General features: G+C 40.7%; 1 non-coding gene across 1 annotated transcript; it reads right to left on the bottom strand.

Moving 5' to 3' along the window:
- Window positions 1-18,263: 18,263 nt before the first annotated feature.
- trnae-uuc (transfer RNA glutamic acid (anticodon UUC)) lies at window positions 18,264-18,338 on the bottom strand. The gene has a single exon. It is a non-coding gene; the product is annotated as a tRNA-Glu (tRNA).
- Between the last annotated feature and the right edge of the window lie 5,922 nt (window positions 18,339-24,260).

Here is a 24,260-nt window from a genome sequence, read left to right on the forward strand (position 1 = left end):
GCCCTGGCATCTTTCCACGCAAACACAGGAGGCGCTACACCTGACCGTACACTACCCCGACTCACCTCCATCCAAGGCCAAAGGCAAGCTTTCCAAATCTGACTGGGATTCACTTGTATATCCTTTAACCTGGTCGACTGTCTCCACTGCTCCCGATCTTACCTCCACTGCAATGGTGAGACCAAGTGCTGGCTCGGGGACTGATTCAAGGAACATCTGTGCTCTGTACACGACAAACAACAAACACCTTCCAGTTGCCAACCATTTCTCACTCCCACTTCCTGGGTGACATATGCATCCAGGGCTTGGACCAATGCCAAGAATCACAACTACACCCCTCCATTGATTGAAAACTCCTTCACCTGCATCTCTTGCATTACTCTCCTCCTAACCACCTCCCCTCAATAATAATAAGGGCAGAGACCCCTGGTCTTCACAGACCAATCCACCAACCTCCACATGCAGCGTATCAGTCTCCGCCACGACCGCCATGTGCGATCTGACTCCAACAGCATAGAGATATTTATCCCCCCACCATTGTCTGCCTTTCGTAGCGATCGCACACTCTGTGACACCCTCATCCACTCCACACTTCCCATTTTGGGGGCACTGTTGTTTGTCTTTTTTATAAATGACCTGGATGAGGGATGGGTTCGTAAATTTGCAGATGAGACAAAAGTCGGTGGAGTTGTGGATCATGCAAAAGGATGTTGCAGGTTACAGAGGGACATAGATAGGCTGCAGAGCTGGGCTGAGAGTTGGCAAATGGAGTTGAATGCAGAAATCTGTGAGGTGATTCACTTTGGAAGGAGTAACAGGAATACAGAGTAGTGGGCTAATGGTAAGAGTCTTGGTAGTGTGGATGAGCAGAGAGATCTCGGTGTCCATGGACATAGATCCCTGAAGGTTGCCACCCAGGTTGATAGGTTGGTTAAGAAGGCATACGGCACCTTAGGTTTTATTGGTAGAGGGATTGAGTTTCGGAGCCATGAGGTCATGTTGCAGCTGCACAAATCTCCGGTGTGACCACACTTGTACTATTGCACACAGTTCTGGTCGCCGCATTATTAGGAAGGATGTGGAAGCATTAGAACAGGTGCAGAGGAGATTTACCAGGATGTTGACTGGCAGGGAGCGAAGGTCTTTCTGAGGAAAGGCTGAGGGACTTGAGGCTGTTTTTTGTTGGAGTGAAGAAGTTTAAGATGTGACCTCACAGAGACATACAAGACCATTAAAGGATTAGATACGGTGGACGGTGAGAGCCTTTTTCCTCGGATGGAGACAGATAGCACAAGGGGGCATTGTTTTAAATTGAGGGGTGATAGATAGAGGACAGATATCAGAGGTAGATTCTTTACTCAGAGTAGTAAGGGCGTGAAATGCCCTGCCTGCAACAGTACTAGCCTTGCCAAGTTTAAGGGCATTTAAATGGTTGTTGGATAAACATAGAGATAATAGTGGAATAGTGTCGATTAGATGGGCTTCAGTTTGGTTTCACAGGTCGGCGCAACATCGAGGGCTAAATGGCCTGTACTGTACTATAGTGTTCTATGTTCTATATTCTAACCCCACCACCCGCAGCCTATTCCTCTGCAACTGCAGGAAGTGCTACACTGACCCTACGACTCCCCCTTCACGGTCATCCAAGGCAAATTTTCCATGTCCAATTGGCGTTCACCTGTACATCCTACAACCTGGTCTACTGTATCCATTGTTCCCAACATGGCGACCTCAACATCAGTGAAACCAAGTGCAGACTCGGAGACCAATTCATGGAGCACCTGCCCTCTGTTCACAACAAATGCAACAGCTCCTGGTTTCAAAGCATTTTAACTCCACCTCCCACTCCCTGGATGGCATCTCCATCCTGGGCCTCCTCCGATGTCGCAATGATGCCACCCGCAAACTGGAGGAGCAGCACCTCATATTCCACATCAGGAGCCTACAGCTTTGTGGCCTAAGCATGGAAATCACCAGTTTTAAAACCTCTCCACCACCCTGCCTCATACCATGTCCAACCCTCCATCTCATGCCTGCCTCCTTCACCTGACACAACTTGTCCATCTTCTCTCTCACCTATTGCTCTGCCCTTCCCACTGACCAGTCCCCACTACCCCTAGCTGCACTCACCTATCACCATCGCACCTGACTTTCCCCAGCCACACCCCTCCTCTCCCTCTTTATTTCCCGGCTCCCTTCTCCCTCCCTAGTCGTGAGGAAGGATCGACTCTCCTGTCCACTTATGTTGCCTGACCTGTGAGCTTCATTCAGCTCCACACTGTACTGACTCACTCTGAGTTCACACAATCTCACTCTCACATATAGACTCACACAGTCTCACTCACACAAATGCACGTTCAGTCACATACAAATTCCTAGTCTCTCACACACGATCTCACTCTGACTCTCTCTCACACAGTCACACTCACACACAAACACCCACACACACTCACACAGTCTCACTCTGACTGCACACAGTCACATGCACTCACACTCATACAATCTCACTCACTCTCTCACTGACTTGACACAATCTCGCTCACACTCATGGTCTGACTCACACTCTCACAGTCTCACTCTCAGTCTCACTCACACACAGTCTCACTCCCACTCACTCACACACATGGCTTCATCTTAATCTCACTGACTTCACACAGTCTCACTCTCAGACACACACTTACACAGTCTCACTCAGACAAACACATATCTCACTCAACTACAAACTCCACGTCTCTCTCACACTGTCTCACTCTCTCACTCGCAGTCTCACTCACAGCCTACTCTGATACTCCCATTTTCACAGTCTCACTCACACACTCAGTCTCAGTCACAATCTGACTCTGACTTCACACAATGTCACTCACCCAAACACTCACACATTCTCACTCACACAAACTCAGTCTCGCTCACACACAACCTCTCGGTCTCATTCATACACAAACTCTCATTCTCAATCACACATAGTCTCATACTGGCTCTCACTCACAGATTGCTTTTTCAAAACCAACCAATCAAAACATGTTTGTCATGTTTATGGAAGACAGGTCACAGGATTCAATTATCCAGCCTTTAACCAAAATTTGCTGTTGTGCGAGATGTTATAAAAGGCAGAGAGAAGCACTTTACTCGAAAATCCAAAGTTCATGTCGTCCAGGTTGTCTGAAGGCAATCACTGTTTTCCAAATTGCCCTATAATTTGATGTAGAATACTGTCAAGGTCATTTATTCAGATATAGCAGGGTTTTGAACATTAAACAAGAGGTTTTAGATACAATTGAGACAATATGAAACCGTGTGTTCCTTACAGCTAAAACTTCCAGAAACACGAAGATCTTCTTCTGGTGAAACCTGGTATTGTCATGCTCGGAGGCCTATATGTGTACCGATTCCTCAGGATGAAATTATAATTTACGGTTTTATTCATTGCATAATACACATTTGCATTTTGCGGAAGTACGAGCACTGAAAAAAACAGAGGAAAAGCACATTATTATTCACATATGCTTTCATAATATTGATTGTACACCATCAAACACAGAAAGTTGCAGTGTGATCAATGCAAAAACACTGAGAAAAGCAATCATTTCCTTCAGAATTGAATCGGAATCTTCAAGCTAACACCACTGGGGACACCGAAAACAAACACAAGTCAGTGATCCAGCGTATGACCATTTTCTGAGGGCAATGATAGATGCACAATAAAAGCGAGCTTTGTCAGTGACTCTTGCAGCCAGTGGATTGATTTTTTTTTTCTCAGAAAATTGACAGGAATTGCATGCTGCAGATGCATTGGGACTCTTTATCCTAATAAGACATCCTGTTTAACACAGTCTGGATCGCATGTTTTAAACCACAGCAGAATGAAACCTCTGAGTCCTCTTTTCTACTTTTCACCAGGAAATGGTGAGGGGAGGCATGCTGCAGATTAGCAATTTGGCTGCAGTGACCACACCCGTATTTCTTGTCTCTCAGCCATGGGGCAAAAGGAGGGGAAAAAGATTAAGTTTAGCAACAGGAAGCATTTCTTTTGGAATAACCAGTTAGAACAAGACTGAACAAAGCAGAACAATGTTATATCACTGTGAATAATTCTGGGCTCATTGCCACAACCAACTCCAGATGTGTAACCTTCACTCAATACGGCTTTAAGAGTGGTGGGCATGTGGAATGCGCCTTTGGCAGTGATAGTGGAGTGAGATACTTTCGAGACTTTGAAGCGGCCCTTGGGTAGGCCCGTAGAGGATAGTAAAAAGTACAGCGTGCAGGATAGATTGATCCTAGTGGGATAATAGCTCGCCACAACATGGTGGGCCACAAGGCCTGTACTGTGCTGTACTGTTCTATGTTCTATGTGAAGTGGTTCTGAAGAAGGGCTGCTGGACCCAAAACATTCACTCTGATTTCTCTCTACAAGTGCTGCCACACCTGCTGTGTTTTTCCTGCACTTCTGCTCTCCAGTATTTGCAGTTCTTGGAGATTTTTTTGGCTTTAGGGCAATCAGATGAAATTCGGTACACCGAATAATTCTATTAGGTGCAAATATTAGCTGTTTACTGGCTTTACATTCATCAGAGATGAATCCTGCTGAACATAGTTGGATGTGTTCAATTATACAAATTGAAATATCTTCAGCATTTTGGTGAAATCAGTGGGAAATATCAATCCCCTTGCAGCTGTTATGATATTCAGAAATAGATTTAGACTAAATTGATGCAAATTCCACTGCTCACCTTTCTTTGATTCGATGATCTGCGCAAGATCATAATCCTGAGGACGGTCGGTTTCAAATCCGAGCACGGCCATTGCTTTCGTGAAGATGTCCGATACCCGGTCTTGGTTAGTCACCTAAATAAAACAATATTCACTTTTCATTGATGCATTCGACACACACACACAAACTAATGAAATTTGTCAAAGCTCAATTTCCAAACGGTTGAAAAACATAGCTGTTTTCACTCAGAAGACCAATTGGGACATTACACTGAAAGCTGTAAAAGTTACGTGAAGAAAATTAAGACTGGTAGGGCCGTTATTGTAAAACATGCCTTTGATGCTCCATAACCCATAGACTGTGATCAGTAAATGCTGCAATGTGAATAGCAACAGATTCCAGTGCTCAGGTTTACCTACACAGTCAGTTTGAAGTCAGTAAGTAGTTATGAAAGTAGTAATTTAGATAAGCCACTTCCATCCCCTCCCACCCAAAACCCCAATACCATTTGCCTGCTTTTAACATTTATTGTCAACACAGAAAATGGCTCAATGGTTGTTCACAAAATCTGAAATTTCCTAACACTGTGCTTATATGTGTAAAATGGTTCATAAAATTGCTTTACAGTTTGAGATATTTAGCAATTTGTGATTTGAAGACAGTGCAAATATTTCACATTCAATCAATTGTGAATTGCACAGGAATAATATTGGTTGGGCAGGATATTGAAAAGACCAATTTTTTGGAGAAATTGTCTGTTTTTGTTTAATTCTATCTTATATTTGGCGCTCACGTCTCTCAGCTCAAGTTTGAGCAATGACCTGTAAGATGAAATGCACGAGCTGATTTGCTGTTTCTCCTGGAGAACCACAATGTTTTCTGGTTGACTAGACTCATGCTTAATTTCACTTTAATTGCACCGTAGTTCATGGCGAAAAAAAAAATTACTTTGCCAGCCACGCAAAGCAAAGATCATAATAAATATATTAACGAACAACAAATTTGAAAATTACCACAGAAGTTGTGGAATTAACTTCCTGAGGAAGTGTCAGATATAGGCAGACTAACAATAGGTAAAAGACATTTGGGTAAGGACTGAAATAGGAAAGGTTAGAAGGGATATTTTGCGCTGTATGTCTCGACAACTCAAAGTGGTAGAGTCAACTATGACACAATTAGAGGTTATGTTAACTAACATCCCGTAAATTGATCTTTTTTGAATAACTAATGTCTTTTCCACTCCGTTTGTGCAGGCTGGAAACAATTAATCACTGATTTTAGTGATTCATTGGCGATGCACTGGGTTTTCTAAAATATGTTTCATAAAGTAGCACACAAGTGTGCGAGCAAAAACTGAAGCCTGTGGAATGAAATGGGCAGTGGTGGTATAGACACAAAATTGGGTGAGAACGAGAGTGCAGAATCATGAATAACAGTCATTTGCTCAGACTAAATCAAGGAAATGAGGGAAACTGTTTCCTGGCCCCTCTGATACGATGTACCAAGGACAAAATCTGAGGTCATTGGTGAGGAGAAAAGGCCAAAAAAATTGCGAATTCTGCTGTTACCAAACCACAATATCTGAACATGTGGACAAAGCAGATTAAATTGCCTTCTTAAGGGGAACGAATAATTATATGAGACAAAATTTGCAGTGCAGTGGTAAAAAGGACATTGGAGCAGGACAAGTCAGATACTTCTTACTGAAATTTAGCACAGACACAATTACCCAAAGTTTTTTTCACTTTGTAATAACGTTCCATGATTCTTTGCCTGGCCTCAAACGACCGTGTTCATTGGCAAAAATATATTCCTTTTTTAGCAGGAAACGTTGTTGCCATTTTTGTTGCAATTTGTTTTGTATTTCACAAATGTTCAATTTGAATAGGTCGTTTGCCGTTTGCTTGTCTAAATTCCTCCTCAATTCTTCGGCTGGTTCTGCCCCAGCTCCAACTCTCTGACAACCCAACAAATGTTCTTTTTACCAGGTCATAGAGATGGTGTTTGTAAACCATATTTAAATGCCAGAAGCAATTTCACACACATCACACTGAGCTCTGTGGAGCCACAATCAAAGACTATCACTGATCCCTTCAAGGAAAATTAATGATCAAGCCAAACAAATAATCTATATGCCTTCCAATTTGGCCAACATTCCTTCGGCTTTACTCAACTAGTCAGTTTGGCAATTCTTCTATTTTGCACACTTCTCCAACCCTTTTTTTTGACGTGCTTTCTTCCATGCTCCAGCCTTTTAAATTTCACATGAGTCAAAGACAGGAAAGAAATACTATTCAATGTCTCTGCTAATATTACTCGATTTGTAGACAGATGGGCCAAAGTGCCTGTGGTCAGCTAACTAAAGATCTGGTCCCTCCTTGCTGATTTTTTGCACAGTTAATGGCGTGGGTTAATTTGCGATTTTTCACTTCAATAGTTATCAGCCCATTCCCAAAATGGGGTAGCAGAGCGCTGCACCTTACTATTGACATTTAAACGAGAAATACAAGGGAAATGCAGTCAGGCCTAAAACCTAAACACTGCCAGTGCATCGCAAAACCGGATCCAAATGATGGACTAAGCACACCCATAGACCAAAAAAAAAAATAGGCTTTGGCAATGTGGAAGGCAGACAATGATTATGACTGCATGGCAACAAATAGTTTGGATAAAATATTCTCTCGCCTTTCTGTCGATACTGACAGGAAACAACAACAAATACTTAGACTTGCGAAGAGAGAAAACAATCCAGGTACTTACCAAAATAGTTTTAAATTCTTTTGCTTGGTCTTGCTCAAAACCCAGACGGATGAGGCAGCTTTCCCCATTTTGTTGGTTGTATCGGGGGCGTGTTGTACTCTCAAACCTGCCTGAGCAAGCACGCTTCCGAGACTTCGCGATGTCACAGTGTGGATTTGATGTCACACCACTACTGCGTGAATCTCCTGTGGAAGCACTGTCCGTGGATTTCAGTGACTGTGGAAGAATTATTTTGTTTGAGAAGACTTTTGGAAACTGTTGCATATGAGATAGTTCCTTCTTTCCAGTTATATTTATTGTTCCACTTCTGAGGAATTACACTCCCACATGTGTTTACTAGCTGTTTAGCCAACGTCAACAGTTCATCACATAGCACACTGATAAATTACCAAGTTAGTTCCTGAAGCACAATAACATTGTGGTCATTTCACTTGACCATTTAAATTGGTGCTTCAATTCTAAGTTTGTCAGATGAACCCTTTGGGACCTCAGTTTGCACTCAGCAATTGAACATTCTTACATCAATATTTATCTGCCCGTTTCACCCAACTATGCACAGAAATCTTGAATCCAACTACACTGTGTACACTGTGTAACGTTAAGGCACACATTTATGGCATTATGAGTGACTGTGAATGGGCCAGTGTATTGTGAGGGTCAGAATGTGTGCGAGACAGTACCACAGACAGAAAGAAAGACAGAGATAGCAACAGCAAAACACATGGAGCCGTAGATCCAATGAAACTGGAAGCAAAATCATTCAAGTCACTGCAGCTCTTAGTTTATTATTAATATAGAGGCGATCACAACACTAAACAGGAGAATCCATAAAAGGGGAGAGGGTATTTTAAAACAAAATAATACCACTCCAAAACACCCAAACCTGACCGAATAATGCTTAACCCAATTCTTGGGAGAATAAATTGCTAAAATATCCCTGAGACAAGTCCCCCTGGACATATTCAATAAACATCAACCATGAACTTTGATAATCTCCCGCGATACAACGGTCTTCAGCAGACAACACAATAATCAATAGCTAAAAGGCCAAGGATAGAAGAAAAACAAAACATGCAGTGAAGAGGTCTGCGTGCAGGGAGCTGCATTCCTTTATTGCAATTGCTGGATCAAGGCACAGCCAACAGACTCGAAAGTACTGCTTTTGGTGGCAGTGCACTTCAAGCTGCTGCAGTCATACCCCATGCACTAAAATTTACTGTGCAGAAATTAAAAATGATGTTCAGGATTCAAGATGAAATACTTTCATTGTTCGTGCAATGATTTATTAAAAAATCACATGTATAGCTTTATTTATGTATTTTTCAAAGTTGTATAAAATATCTAAGCAAAACAAAGCAAATCTACACATCTCAAAAAAAAAGTTAGCTTTCATTTCGTCAGCAAATAATATTTGTTCTGGAATCAGATGCTTCAGTAAACGGCAAAAGGTTGAATTTTGTTGGGAATGGCATCCTGTCTTGCATTGGTTCTGAAACCAAGTAACCCAACTTTGGCAAGTGGGACCTGCTATGGAAAATTGCTGGCAGCGGCCAATCATGAGGATGCTTCGTGAAGCTGCCTTCAAACTGAGGATTACAGTCTGGCTGAAACCTCAAAATGGCTAACAGTCCATTAGCTCTCAAAAGAAAGGTAAAGTAGATTGGCCAGGCAGTCATCCAGCTCCAGTGGTTGAGGCGCTATCACCGAGTCCTCTTGCATCCTCTCGAAAGGATAGGGTAACAGAGCGAAGAAACACAGAAGAAAGTTAGAAAAGAAAGAAGAAGTAAATGCATCTGGACGGACCAGTGTCTCCGTGAACAACCTATTTTATGTGGTGAGTGCCTTCTTGTCTCACCTTTTCCGGTGGATTTTGCAAAGTGCTGTGCTTTTGCATTTCCAAGTTGCTGCAATCTCCTGAAATTCTGGCTGAAGCAATGCTTTCTTCACAATCGTCACTCTCAGGGGATGTTGGATGCTGAGAGCTTTTAGTTGGTGTGCTGTTTGCTTTAACACCTCTCCTTGAAAACAGTTTGCAAAATGGAAAGGGGAACACATCAGAAATATTGAAACGTCATTACATTCTGGACAAACTTTCAAACAAATTAAACTAGAATGAAGGTATGTTGATGCTGTGAGTATCAGAAGTTTGAATTTTGCCACATTCAACCTGTGACAAATTAATAGTGACGCACTAATACCAAGAGTGAGCATTATTAGTGTTGAATATTGTTCCATTTTCTAATGGTTAGGGAGTATACGGATGGGAGATAACATTTTGCATATACAAGTGGCACAAGAATCTGGACTTATGACAACGTTATTCAACCTGATATCAACCTAGTTCATACAAAAGGGAAAATGTGGACTTGAATACCCACAAAGTAGAAAATCTACCCCAACCTGGCCACATGCTAAGGCGTACATACTTTCTTCCTGAAAGAAGAATTTTGTTGACAATTAAAGTTAAAACAAAGTAATACCATTGATAAGTGATAGAAAACTGTGCACAATACTTTGAAAGGTAGGATAGTGAACTCTTAATCTGGCCTTCAGGATATGGGTACTGCAAAAGTTAGAATTCCTATTCAGAACCTTGCATTCAGATTGCACATTTAACACAGAAAATTTCCCAAAACTCTCAAAAGGAGTACTGCAGATGGCATGACAAAAATTTCCCACACTGAAAATCCTGATGTTGGCACATGAGGCATGACATAATACAGGGAGCAGAGCAGATGGCTGCTGAAATGTGAGATTGCAAACTAATGCAGCGTTGTTGATTGCCTCCACTTTGACAATCATATTTCAGCTCCGGAAACTAAAATCACATCCAGAGAACATCTACACTCATGTAAAGAGAAGATATTCCAGCAAGTGAATAAGTGTTTCCCTTCACTTTCTTGGTTTTGATATAACAGTTGCATGACATAGTCCACATCACTGCAAGGCAAAATGCACCAACAAGGCATGGGCTTTCCTCCGAAACTCTACATGGGTGTGTGGGGAAAAGAATATGACTTTGCTGAGATCAGCTCAGTCCTTGACTATTGTACAGAAATATAAAATAATGTCTCTAGCTCAGGAAAGTTACTGAAAAAAATAAGTTTGAAGTCTTTACTTATGCATGCACGACAACACAAACATATACTTTCATGTCAACTTCTACATGGCAATACATTTGAGTTGTCATGTGGAATTTCAAGTCTGAGAAGCATGGCCGATAATTTTTCAGCACAAGTTATTTTTGCTGCCTGCTGACCCACAAAGTAGAACATAGATCTGATTTTTCATTCCAAATTGTTCATCATTGCCAGTTTTCATCTTATCGGACCACAAATATGCAAATTCATTTCACAATAACAGCTTTTTTGTTTAATTGTCGCTCATAAACAAATTCAATGAGGTGAAATTTAGCCATGGTGTATAAACTTCTGATAATAAATGAGAATCATGAGACAGCAATATCAAGCTCATCACAGGTCCACATTCTACAATCACGGTCAAAGCAAAGAATCTCTATCAATCAGTCTACAATAGACACATTCACAAGGTGAGAAGAGCACTACTATTCCTTGCTTCGCCTCAAGTTAATCAACTTTATCAGTGACTAAAAACATCTCAGTCCCATGAAGCAATAATGAGTCCATATCAAACAAAACCATTTGTCAAGAAACCGATGTACTTATCTGTCTGTCCAATCATCCCTATAATAAAGGAAGTCATGACATATCTGTTGTATTTAACATGGGATACTTACCAGCTGAAGAGCTTAAACACGCTCTTTTTGGGATTTGCTGGTTTCTCCCGTTCAGAGGAAATACTGGAACTGCAGGATGGCAGATAAACATTTTCAGACAAAATTCATTCAAAATTAAACAGATGCCTTTGTTCAATATTCGTATTATTGATAGCAAATCAATCATTGACATGGAAATGAAATTGCATGAATGATAATTTTGCTTGCAAAAGACACATGTTTTCAGGCAGGAGTACATTGAATATTAGTTTGACTAATGAGTGGCAGCAGATTTAACTGCAAACGTTCTCACTGTCGGCACAGTGATCTTTTCTGCTATGTGAAGAGCAGATCAAGATGATAAGAGGTCTTAGGAAGTGTCACCAGACCCAAAAGTTAACTCTGTTTTCTTTCCACAGATGCTGGCAGACTTGCTGAATTTTTCCAGCAATTTCGGAGTGTGTTTTTGAATGACAGCACGCACAGGTCTTTTGGGTATTTTTTTTTTACCAAGAAGATAACCCAACAAGTCTTTTTGCAGAACACATGGAATTGAACAAAACTGTCAAACATCGACAGCAGGTGCAGAAAAATTAACAAGGACCAGGCTTGAAATAAAGTGAATTGAAAAAAATGAGAATCAAACTTTGAGTGCCTAAGGTAATAGAATAGGTTTTAATGTGATGCAGAAGTTCGTCTGGGCCTCATCCACACTGTCATGTGAACGTACAGACATTATCAGGCAAACAATACAAAAGTGGTCATGAATCAGTCACGGCAGGTGACTAAAACACCACGTGTCACGTGTAGGAGGTAGTGAAATGAAAGAGTAGCTCTCTTGACCAGTAGCAACGGGAGCAAGGCTTTCTGTTTCTGATTCTTTTCAGACAATCTGTCCGAAAATCAGCCAAACTGTCCCAGAGGTCAAAACGAACTTTAAATACAACTTATGATCCACGCAAACTGAGGTTCTGTCACATATTGTACTTCCTGTTACAAAAAATATCATGATTGAAGTTGGTTCAAAACTGACTGTACCGGTGTTTGAATTGATGATAATGCCAGGTGCTTGTTACACATGTTCATCCATAGCCTGAGGATGAGCTTAATAGGGAGCTAACAAAGTGTGGAGCTCGCTGAACACAGCAGGCCAAGCAGTACAGATTATTTTAAATAATAACTTCTGTCCACCCACTTATGAAGAAGCTAACTGCTGTCAACTAATGTAAATATTACAAAGCCTGCTCTGTCAAAACAAAAACTAAATTCAGTTTTCTAAAATCTGATCCTTAACCAACTCTGGCCCACCAATGGCAAAGTCATTATTTTTTAGTTGGAGCTTATTTTTGCTTGTATTATTAAAAAGGCACTGTGGCCATCTCTAGATGAGGAAATGATATTTTTAGGCAACCATTTAAAAATACTTAAAAATGCTGACCAATTGTGTCGGCTTGTTACTGATTTTGTGTTCGTAATAGGATTGTGTATTTGAAAAGAAATTTGAACAAAAAGAAACACATCTCAAAACTGGTACAGTTTACATCTGGATTTGTAGATGCACCCAAAGCACGAGGTCTTGGACATGTTGCGAAAATTGGTCACTCATCAAGTCTTTGCATTTTCCTGTTCCCGTTGGCTTAGCGGCAGTACAATTTGTGCTATTATACGCCAATAAAACACATTTTGATACAACACAATGGAAATGATTCATAGAGCAACCGGCTTTATTCCAATATGTCAGAATTCATGATCACAACTTTGAAACCAACGAAAAGGAAGACGATAATAAATTGGCAGGCTCACTAGCATTCAACAGTAGTTAAAATTGTGGGAGATTTTAAAAACCAAACGAAAATATTTTATCTGCACATTCCTACAATCCAGTTACTTACTTGTTATTCTCAGCTAAGTATAGTTGTGTGAAGAACAGGTCCAGAAACTTCTCGTCTGGGCGAATGATGTAACATTGACAAGCAAACTGCATATATTTAAGACACGAAATGATTTCATATTCCTGAACGAACACAAATAAATAACAAGCTGTTAACAAAATGTTAAAATTGCAAGAAGTGTAACTGCTATATCCTACTCAGTGGTACTTTAAACAGCATCAATAACTTTATTCCAACCACACGGTAAATCATGTCACAAAAATATTTCTGCTTTGGAAATAAATGACATTTATGTGACTTTTCAAGGATAAATTTCTGTACAGATTATCCAGGATGGTTTCAGGTCACAAATTCATGATTCAATGATGGATTTTTTTTCAAAGAAGTATTAGGGATTCACCTCAGAACCAGAAGCTGATTTAGGTTGAAGGCAAGAAACATTATGAAAGATCATTTATCCAAGCAAAAGAAATTCTGCAAAGTACAAAATAAGTGGCTGGTCTATCGTAATTGATACCAAGGCAGATGGTGAACATGTTGAGTTAATTTTTCAAAGTTGCGGCATCATAAAATTTACGGGCCATGTGCCGCTAGAAGTTACTGGACTATTTTCTTTCAATCACATTGGCTTCTTGGTTGAACCTTGTCACGATTTGACATGTAAAGAGGGGCAGAACTCTCAAAGTCAAATGTTGATAACGTTACTTTTAAGTTGTAAAGTGCATGCCAGTTTTCAACAGATCAGTTGAAATAAACACTTGAAGCATCATCCATGAGAAATGACGGGCTATTTGACAGATGACACTCTGTGCTAATTAAGTGGAGTCACACAGCGTTGGATGCCTATTTTGCATCCCAGCTGATTTTACACCACAGGGCCCAGCTTGGCAAATTCGGCGTCAGTTGTTTCTGATTGCAACCTATTCTATTCATAGGTTAGATTAAAATGGCACCTCAAGTTACAGTTTTGTCAGCAAAACCATGTGACAAACAAATGAATTGAACTTTGTATCATGTTAATATTCTCACGCTGTCTGCTGAATGCTGCTGTACAAGACCAAAATATCGTCTGCATGGATTTCCTCTGGGTGCTACTGTTTCCTCCCACAGTCCAAAGATGTGCAGGGGAGGTAGATTCCCATGCTAAGTTGTCGATAGTGCCCAGGGATGTTGAGGTGAGGTGGGTTAGACATGGGGAATGGGTCTGGATGGGATGCTCTTCCGAGGGTCAGTGTGGACTTGTTGGGCCAAATAGCCGGTTTCCACCCTATAGGGATTGTACGATACCCTCAATAGTAACCATGGCAACAGAGATATTTCAGAAGTTGGTCTTACCAAATTCAGAAATATGGAATCAAATGCCCAGTCAGTGATGACCCCAACGGCTGCACTCCCTCACTTTCTGATCTTCCATAAGTAACCGATGCCTCTCTTCTGACGGAAAATACCAACTAATATGGAGAGATTATTTACTCAGTCTCTTCGATCATGAAATAGCTTCCATTGCACCCAGACTAATTTCACAACATCTTCATTCACAGAACACCAGGAAGGTCCTGGACCTGGTTGTGAATGCTGAAAGGTAACTTGCATCATAACAGCAGTGCAAAAACAGGCCATTTGGCTGAACTGCTCCATGCTGCTCTCTACACTTCTCCCACCATGCTCCAAATTCTTAATGTGCCTCTTTGTGCCCTTTCTGACATCTAACTTTCTCTCAAATCCATCTCTGCTATTCTTCTCAACTTGTCCTGGTAGCAGCAGCTTCTGCAATCTGACTGCTGCGAGCAACAAAGCTTCTCCTGATTTCTTTATTGGATTTATTAGTGATCATCCACATTTAAGATGTAGTTGTGGACACTTCCAACATTCCCCATCAAGCAGAAAAAGCACAACAATATTGAAAGGCACGCTTTTCCCGTTTCATGCATTTACAAACATTTTGCACAGTACAATCACCTTTCGTCTCTTGTCGAAGTTGATCAAGCCATTCTGTAAGAAATAGACATGAACAAAGAAAATTAATTCAATATATATAAAGGTCAAATGGTACTATGAGAGCATGAAATTTAACAGATCAGCAGTGAAATACAAACTCTGTAAACTTGTTTCAATTTTAGGAAATAGTCAAAGGTCAAACACAAATGATCGATCATTCCACCAGGTTTATATTTTGGCCATTACATAGAGCCCTTTGTTCCACTCAAATAGATCAGTACCAAGCTGATGCCATTCTCAGCTGCTCAACTGCACAATAGGCAGTGACGTCCAGCTAACAAATTTACCTGTACAAAATAAAAATGATGCCCACTTTATCCAATCTTTAGAAAAACTAAACCTGTATTCAATCAACTGCAAAGCCTTTTGCATGTTTCTTTATTTACATATTGTTTGATTCGCAACACAAAGCATCACATTATTCTCATCAGTATCATTAATCATACTTATTCGTTTCTTTTATTGCTATGAGCAGCTTGCAATGAAACTGTAACAATAGTGCTCATCAGCAAATAAGGAATCCAAATCTTGTAAAACAGACTTACGAAACGATAATTGGGGAAAGCCGAATCCAATTTTGTTAAGTCCGTGAAGAAAGTTCCCAGGAATGGTACAATTCCCTGAACTACACCCTGGAAAAGTGAGGTGAATTTATTTCATCCATTGTGAACGCACTGTCATATTTCCCAAACATACTACTCCATGCCTTATTTATACCATTTATCATGCAACTAAATCTAATTAGAATCAAAATTTCGGACTCAATTTTTGATACAGTTACACAGTGGAATACAAAGTTAGATCTATAAACGACAGGCAAGTTCGGAGTTTTGATCCCTGATCTGTTAACTGTCAACCAAACTCAATGTTTGTGTAACTTCATCATTTGGAGATTGGAAATTTTCTAAGTACTGTGTGATTTTGACTGAAGATGGAAACAACTTATCGCACCAGATTTCCAAACGTTTGACTCAGTAAGGTTAACCCTTATTTTTCAAAACTCAAGAATATAATTCTACTCAATGTCTTTTCATAGGACACCTTTCTGACCCCAAGAAATAATTTAATGGTCTCAGACTGCTTAAGGAGCTAAAAGCCTAGGAGATACACCGGAATTGGCAAACTGGAACCAAAACTGACTTTGCGACTGGAAGTATGTGTGATTTTTGAAGAGCATTTTTGCAACTTGAAGCATTCATCCAGCAGCATACCACAGCATAAAGTGATGGTTCTTGTTGTGTGTACATGAATTTTCAAGGCACAAAAGCTACAAGTGTGAACAGCAGGTTCACAGGTGCCACAAGAATTGGCGATGTGGTAAACAGCAAAAAGCCTTAGTCTCCAGGATTACACACATGGGCTGGTTAGAAGGCCTGAAAAGAGGCAAATAGAATTCTATCCTGAAAAGTGTCAGGCGAAGCGTTTTGGGAGGACAAATAAGTCAGGACAAGACATGTTAAATGGAAGTTTTAGAATGTACAGAGAATCACGAGGACCTTGCTGTGCGCATAAGCATATTCTTGAAGGCAGGAGGACCTGTGGATAAGGTGGTAAAAGCACCATATTGGATACTTGCCTGAATATAAGAGCGGACGTAAATAAAATTAGTTGAGCCACAGTTAGAACACGGTGTGCCAAGAGACTAAAGCATTTTGCTATTTACCACACCTCCAATTCTTGTGTCATCTGTGAGCCTGATGTTCATACTTGTATCTTTTGTGTCTGGAGCATTAAAGTACACACAGCAAGAACTATCACTCTACCCTGTGCTACACTGCCGAATGAAAGCTTCAAGTTGCAGAAATGTTCTTCAAAAGTCACGCTTACTTCCTGCCAAAAGCTAATTTTGATTCCAATTGACTAATACAGCTCGGGCGGGAACATTTCAGTTATAGAAAGGGGCTAAATAAGCTGGGACAAACTTCACTGCAACAAAGACACTGAGGAGGAACCTGGTTGAGGTTCAAAGAGTTCTGAGGGATTTGGCTAAGTGTTAGGAAAAACTTTATTCCCTGTCTATCAATATCAGGGCTTACAGTTTTAATACAACAAGCAGGCTATTTTGAGGGGATTTGTTCAAAAACTTTTCACCCAGAAGTGGTGGGTTTCTGGAACGCACTGCCTAAAAGGGTGGTCCAGGCAGGAACCCTTGAGACACTGAAGAACAATTTTGATGAACTCTTGAAACGCCATTGCCATCAAAACTCCTGGGTGGGGGTAGGGGTTGTGGAATTTTGTAGGAATGATACCTACCGTTGAGGCAGGGGATCCCAGTTCAGTCCAACCTCCTACAGAATGGAGTCATAAGCTTGGCTGAATGGGTTGACAAAAACGCCAATAAATGCAAATTCTTTAAAGGGGTAGAAAAACAAAGTTGCTGGAAAAGCTCAGCTGCTCTGGGAGCATTTGTGAAGAAGAAAACTGTGTTAATGTTTTGGGTCTGGTGACCCTTCATCAGAGCTCTATAAAGGGTTCTTGTGGTTCAGTGGTAGCGTCCCTACCGCTGAGCCAGAAATCTGAGTTTGAGTTCCACCTCTGCCAGACAAGTGTCATCATGTGTTCAGAACATGTTGATGAAGAATACCTAGAAGGCGATGGGCTAAGTTCTACAAAATGGGATCAGAATAGGTGGGTGCTTTATGACCAGCGCAGACACAAGGGGCAGTGCTGAAAAAATTCTCGTCATGTTGCCTCATGCATGATGGCTAACCGAGTTATTGTGTAACCCGGGTTTAGTTCTTCCTTTGCTACACAAAAAGGGAACACCAGATGAGTACCTGAATCTCTGCCTTTGTGAGCGTCGGCATATTTCAATGCTTCAGCCAAGATGTTGTATTGAGATTAAATTCCATTACCCACAGTGTAGACACAGGCCCTTCGGCTCACCAATTTCACACCGCCACTTGAAACATCCCACCCAGAACCATCCCCTACAGCTCACACACCCCTGAACACAACCAGCAATTCAGCATGGCCAACCCACCTAGCCTGCACATCTTTGGACTGTGGGAGGAAACCAGAGCACCGGGAGGAAAACCATGCACACACGGGGAGAATATGCAAACTCCACACAGACAGTCACCCGAGGTTGGATTCGAACCTGGGTCCCCGGCACTGTGAGGCCGCAATGCTAACCACTGAGCCACTGAGCCACCCCAAAATGTGCTGCACTGACCGGGAATCGAACCCAGGCCGCAGCGGTGAAAGCGCCGAATCCTAACCACTGGACCACCAGTGATGCTAACCATCTCTCAAAGACAGCAAGAACTGCAAATGTTGGAGTCAGAGTCAATACAGTGTGGTCCTGACCTGACACGTTGATTTTCTTGCTCCTCTCATGCTGCCTGACCTGCTGAGTTCCTTCAGCTCCACACTGTATTGACTGTTGTCTTTATCCATCAGACCATGGGAAATGTTTGTGCATACCTGCCTGGCCTCGCAGATTTACTTCCGTTCAATGTAGAAATATTCTACCCACAACCCAACACACTGATAGATATGCAACAAGCAGCATGGTTATAGCTTCAAACATATAACCAAATATGTTCAATGGCTTAAGTAGCAGCAATGCTGATAACTTCCCTTTAGTTACCCGGAGAACTGCTTTACAGCATAGTTATAACAAAGATACACCATTATGGAAAGATAAATCAGATTTACTTGTAAAGCTTCAAGATTAACTGCTTCAACTTGAGAACGTTTCATTCCAATATTAAACATAAAGGGATGATTACCTTCTTCTTTGTTACTTTCAGTGTTTTGTGTGTCAGTATTTTGTTCTCTTTCAAGGTGCTGTTGAGGGCGGCAAATTTTGAAGCTCCATCCTGAAAATGTACATAGAAAACCAGCTATTCATTCACTGCATCTAATCTATATCTCCCATAATATCAAATGAGATAACAGAAGAGATTTCAAAACTCAAGCCTTTATTGTAAAAACATTTTACAACACTAAAGCCTTATGTCAACATTTGGCCAATTCAAACTCAAGAGGTGATAGCCAGGCAATGATATTTGGAAGTGATATTACAATTTATCCCACGCACAATAGTTTATCACAAAACTAGTATCAATGTTTAACCCATAAAACAATCACTTGGCAACTATTTCAGATTCCCATCCAAGTGTGCAAATCAAATTGTTGGACATGGTGAAGTTGCTGCTTCAAACTGCATTTAAAATGAGGTTTCAAATTATATTTTCTGAGATTTAAAAACACAACAGTGAAAATGATGATTGCTGGCTCACTCAGGTGAAATTCACCAGACAGTCACATTTGGGGAAGTATTTTCAGAAAATACGCTATGGTATATCAAGGTGGTATCTTATCACTGCACTCAGTGTCAATTAAGGATCGACAGTAAGTGTTGATATGGTGGCCTTGCGAATGGCACACCCATATAAAGTAAAGCTTAGCAAGCCATATTGCCAGAGAACATCTGTGTAATATGCTTAAAGATTAACGAACCATGCATCGATATTCACTGTACAATCTGGGAGACAGCATTATGGAAGTTAAACAACTGTCCAATCTTGAACTCAGATTTTCCCATGTATATTTACAGAAATTGACACCACAAAAGCAATCATCCTGCACAACACACGTTTTTGATTATTAAAAACAAATCTACTTTTAGATTCAAGCCAGATATGAAAAGTAATTTGGAATTCTGCACTGTGCACCAATAGCAAACATAATAAACAAGGTGTGACAGCAGCACCGCAGAAATTCTGGAGCCAGCAGATGGACAGCAATGCAAAAACATCGTCAACCGCAACTAGAACTTTCAGCAGTATGAAAAACAGAGTGTCTGTCAAATTGTTAACAACCCAACATGAATGCTGCATTTCGTCCTCTTCAAGTACCACCTTCAAACTGCTTTGATTTAATATTAAGAATGATTCAACAGAAAACTTGAATCTTGCCTCCTTACTGTCCTGGACACACTAGTTTGGTCAAGTGACATCAAAATGTTTATAACTAACAAATTATTTTGTTACTTTGTAAAATTCAGGAACAAAATGACTGGGCAAACAGCATGACAAACAGAGTGAGGAGGAATGTCTCGAAACCTGGTAAAACAATATGCTTTTTGAGAAGGTTTTTGAAGTTAGTTTGAAATGTCAGTGGTGGTCCAAGCTAGTTGAAACTAAATAGTTGATGTCTGAAATGCTCAACAAACAAAGCAATGTGATTATCTCTCACTTCCAATGCAGTAAATATTTATTACCGCAGAGAACAATAAAAGGAAGACATGCTAATTGAACAAAAACACTAACGAGAACCAATTAAAGCTATTCGTGTTTTGCTTTGGCTTTAATTAATTACGAGGCCCTCCAAGTGTGCAAATCAAAAGAAAAGAAAACTGACATATATCCTGCTTTTAATATCATTGTGCAAGTGTTCAAACTTCCAAGATAACGAACACTGAGAAAGATAATCTATGAAGGTTGCATCATGACAGAACGATTTTGGAAGACTTGAGCCAAGTTAGACCATCCATATGTAATACATGTATCCCTTGTTGCATTATAGATTCACAGTATTTGTATGCATTCAGACACCAATGTAATTCATTGTAGATATTTTGCTTGAAAATACCTATAATGCCCTGAATATCGATGCACAGTGCCAAATGCAAACGCTTACCTGTTTTTCACGCTGGCTACTTGTCATTATGTTGCCATCTTCGGAGATGAGATTTGAAAGATCTTCAAATGTTGCCTTTGTGCTCCTAGTCAAGAGAATAAAACAAATTACTCTTGACAGAATAGAGTCAAGATTGCAAACAGCTGACATGGAATCTGACAAATAAGCAAGTAATACAGACAGTGAAGGGCAGTGAAGCATTTTTCAAACAATTGCAGTTATTTTAATGAAACAGTTCAGATATGTTTTGACACATCTCTTTGGCAGGTAGAATTTGAACCCAAGAGATATTGGGAACTGCAGATGCTGGAGAATCCAAGATAACAAAGTGTGGAGCTGGATGAACACAGCAGGCCAATCAGCATCTCAGGAGCACAAAAGCTGACATTTCGGTCCTAGACCCTTCATCAGACAGAATTTGAACCCAGATTATTTCAGCCAAGAGATGGAGATGTTACCACTGTGCCACAAAAGCCCTTCATTGCAGTAGTTTTAGGAAATCTCATCACAGCAAGTGAGATTTCACCTCCAAGCTGCCTCAAAAAAACAATCATGATCAAATCGTCTACGGCACAGGAATATAAACTACAAGTGTGCACTTCAAAGAGGTATAGACTGCTTTCTTGGGTGATTAAAATAATTGTGTTCTTTGTATTTCAGATTCCTATACAAACCTCCAGTTCATATCACCCCGTCACAGCACATCCACAGGAAACTGTCTTACGTTACATCCAACAGCAGATCAGTTTTGGTACACAATAGTTCAATATTTTAAGCTGTCAAACAGTTTTCTTTTTCCACTGTAGAAAATTAACTCCTCACTCCTTAGTGAAAGAATGAAAGATTCTGCCAGTACGCCAATTGTTGGGATTGCACTGTAGTGCCTCTGGTAATCCTGTCAACACATCTGGAGTGTGAAGATCACTTTGGCAAGTAAACTTGGAGGTGAAACCTGCAAATTCCTACCACATATTTATTAAAAATAACGACACGGCTTTTTCAGAAAAATGACTCACTTTGACACGGCTGCCCAAGTCTTCTGAAACTCAAAGATGTTATTTGCTTGCAATGCACGGGTAATTGCACACACTGAAGAGAAATTTCCCAAAATCCGACATTCCTGTGAGAACATAAAACATGAGTTCTGTGGGAAAAACAGTGGCTCCCCATGACCCAATACCTCAGACATTAAAATGTTCCATCAGAAAAACGTGATCTGCAAAAATAACAGCATTAACAAACGACTTTGTGGGGGCAAAAATTCCACAAATCTTAGCGACTTAAAACTTGATCTTCATTTTTTTTTCCCTCTGAGACATTTCACTCTCTGCCAACACTTGACTCGTTAGACATGGTTACTGACGCCAAAGCAAAGATTCGAATGAATAAGTTGGAGACACGGCCATCTGAGTGGTGGAAGTGGCGAAGTTAGGGAGCTGGAGACGGGTAATCATCTGTGTTATATCCATCGTATTCATCTGATAAACGAATGACAGATTACATTTTCTGCCAGCATAGGAGGGCAGGGCCTGACACATGAGATAATCATTCAAGGAAAGCGTACAAATCAGAAAATTGAGTCTACTTTTATGAATCACAATGTTATTGAGACTGAGTTAACTAATCGTAGTGAGGATAGCATGTGAATGTCCTTCATCTGCCTGCCCCACGGAGGCAGGGAGAAGAATAGAACAAATCAAACCTCCCTTCCACAAGCATCAATTTGAACTTGTTGGGAAGGGCCGAGGGGCAGGAGAGTAGGAAGCCTGCAATTGTTTGTTCTCAGTTCTCAAAACCACTTCTGCTTAGCGAGGAAGGCCAAGGAGGGAGAGGGTCATTAGACCATATTGGCTTTATGTGGATGTGCCTCACTGGGCATCATTAGATAGATGCCTTATCTGATTAAGTCCAGCAGGTAAGATCTCAAGCCCACAGTCTTCCGGCTTGAGGGCAACAAAGGCTGCTGCAGTAAAAAGTAAGTGACGGAGGACACTTCAACATGGATAAGGACCCTCATCAACTATTGTCAACTCAAATGACAACCGGAAGAGTCAGCCAAGTGATCACTGGAAGGTGGCAACTCGTCTTCAGAATGGCCTTTGACAGCACCAGTTTCTAGGTCGGCACGGACAGCCTGTCAGGAGCTCATGTATCCATGTCTATGACTGGGTGTCTGCCTCCATTCATTTCAACTACTCTGGATTGTGAAACTGGAGAGAGACATCAATGCTTTAAGATTCTTTACGAGTCCAAATCCATGCAGGCAGTGTTGCCAAGAGCCAAACCAGACTTGTCTCAAATGCCTGGCAAAGGTATTATTATGAATCTTCATTCCCAACCTTTCGAATGACTAAATATTTTATTGGCACATGAATATGGGAAATTTCAATGATAATACACTTTTGTTGCTATGATCCAGTGCCATTTTGGATGATAAAATGAATATGAATAAATTACTTAATTCACTTAATTAGTTAATTACTGGCTTCCTGTCTTGATTCTTTCCAAATGTCCTCGTGGGAATGCCACATATTGATGACAAAGACAAGCCAGACATCAGGTATGACAGCCCTTCCTCATCCTTTTCCCAATTGCTGATTAAAATGCAAAGACAAATTCCTTTGGCAAACACATAAGAAACAGACAACCAGGCAAGTTACTGAAGGGCCATCATACGGGCATATGGAACGCAGAAAACTGAGAATAACATTTACAATGTATCATAAATCTGATCACCGCTCGCAAGGGAGGCAAACAACATTCTGTTATGCCTAATAAGTAACTTTGTGTTTGAAGGGCCACTAAAAATCTGAAATCAGTTTCCTTTATTTCTCCACAGAAATATTTTTGATGGGAAAGAAATCTTTAATATTTCAATGCAACTGTAAACTGAGGCATGAACTATTAACAGCCAACACTATGGAAATTACAAATGCTAGGATTTGCCATGAAGCATTCAATTCTAATTCTGCTCGTCAATTCGAGAGGCTTTCAAACCCTAAACATCTCAACACATCGTAGGAACTGCTTGCTCTCTTCCACCATGTTTGTTTCATGCACTGAGTGCTTTACCCTGTCATAAAGGTTAAAAATCACTAAAGAACAAGTGTACCTTGGCAACATCAATCCACTTCTCAATGATCTTCGCCCTCTGTCGTGGTTTTAGCTGCTGAGGCCGACTGATGGTGCTGGTGACACAATTCTTAACGTTATTAAACTGTGCCACGATAGCCCAGACGGTTGATGCTCGATCTGGTTGTTCAGCCCAGATGGACCCTAAACATTCGCTGGGCACAAGTTTCTTAAAAAGATCCTGATCAAAAATAAAAAGGAAACAAAGATTACATATATTAGCAGTACTGTGGTTGAAGGAATGAACTACAAACAAGGTTCTTCCATTCATGAGTAAACTCATCCTGCTAGTTTGCAATTGTACATTCAAAACTGCACAAGCTACTTTGTCATCAACTGAGTACATAATACACACATTGATGCCCAAGGTGCATATAGGTTG

This window comes from Stegostoma tigrinum, chromosome 8, assembly GCF_030684315.1.
Source record: "Stegostoma tigrinum isolate sSteTig4 chromosome 8, sSteTig4.hap1, whole genome shotgun sequence".
Classification (NCBI taxonomy): Eukaryota; Metazoa; Chordata; class Chondrichthyes; order Orectolobiformes; family Stegostomatidae; genus Stegostoma; species Stegostoma tigrinum.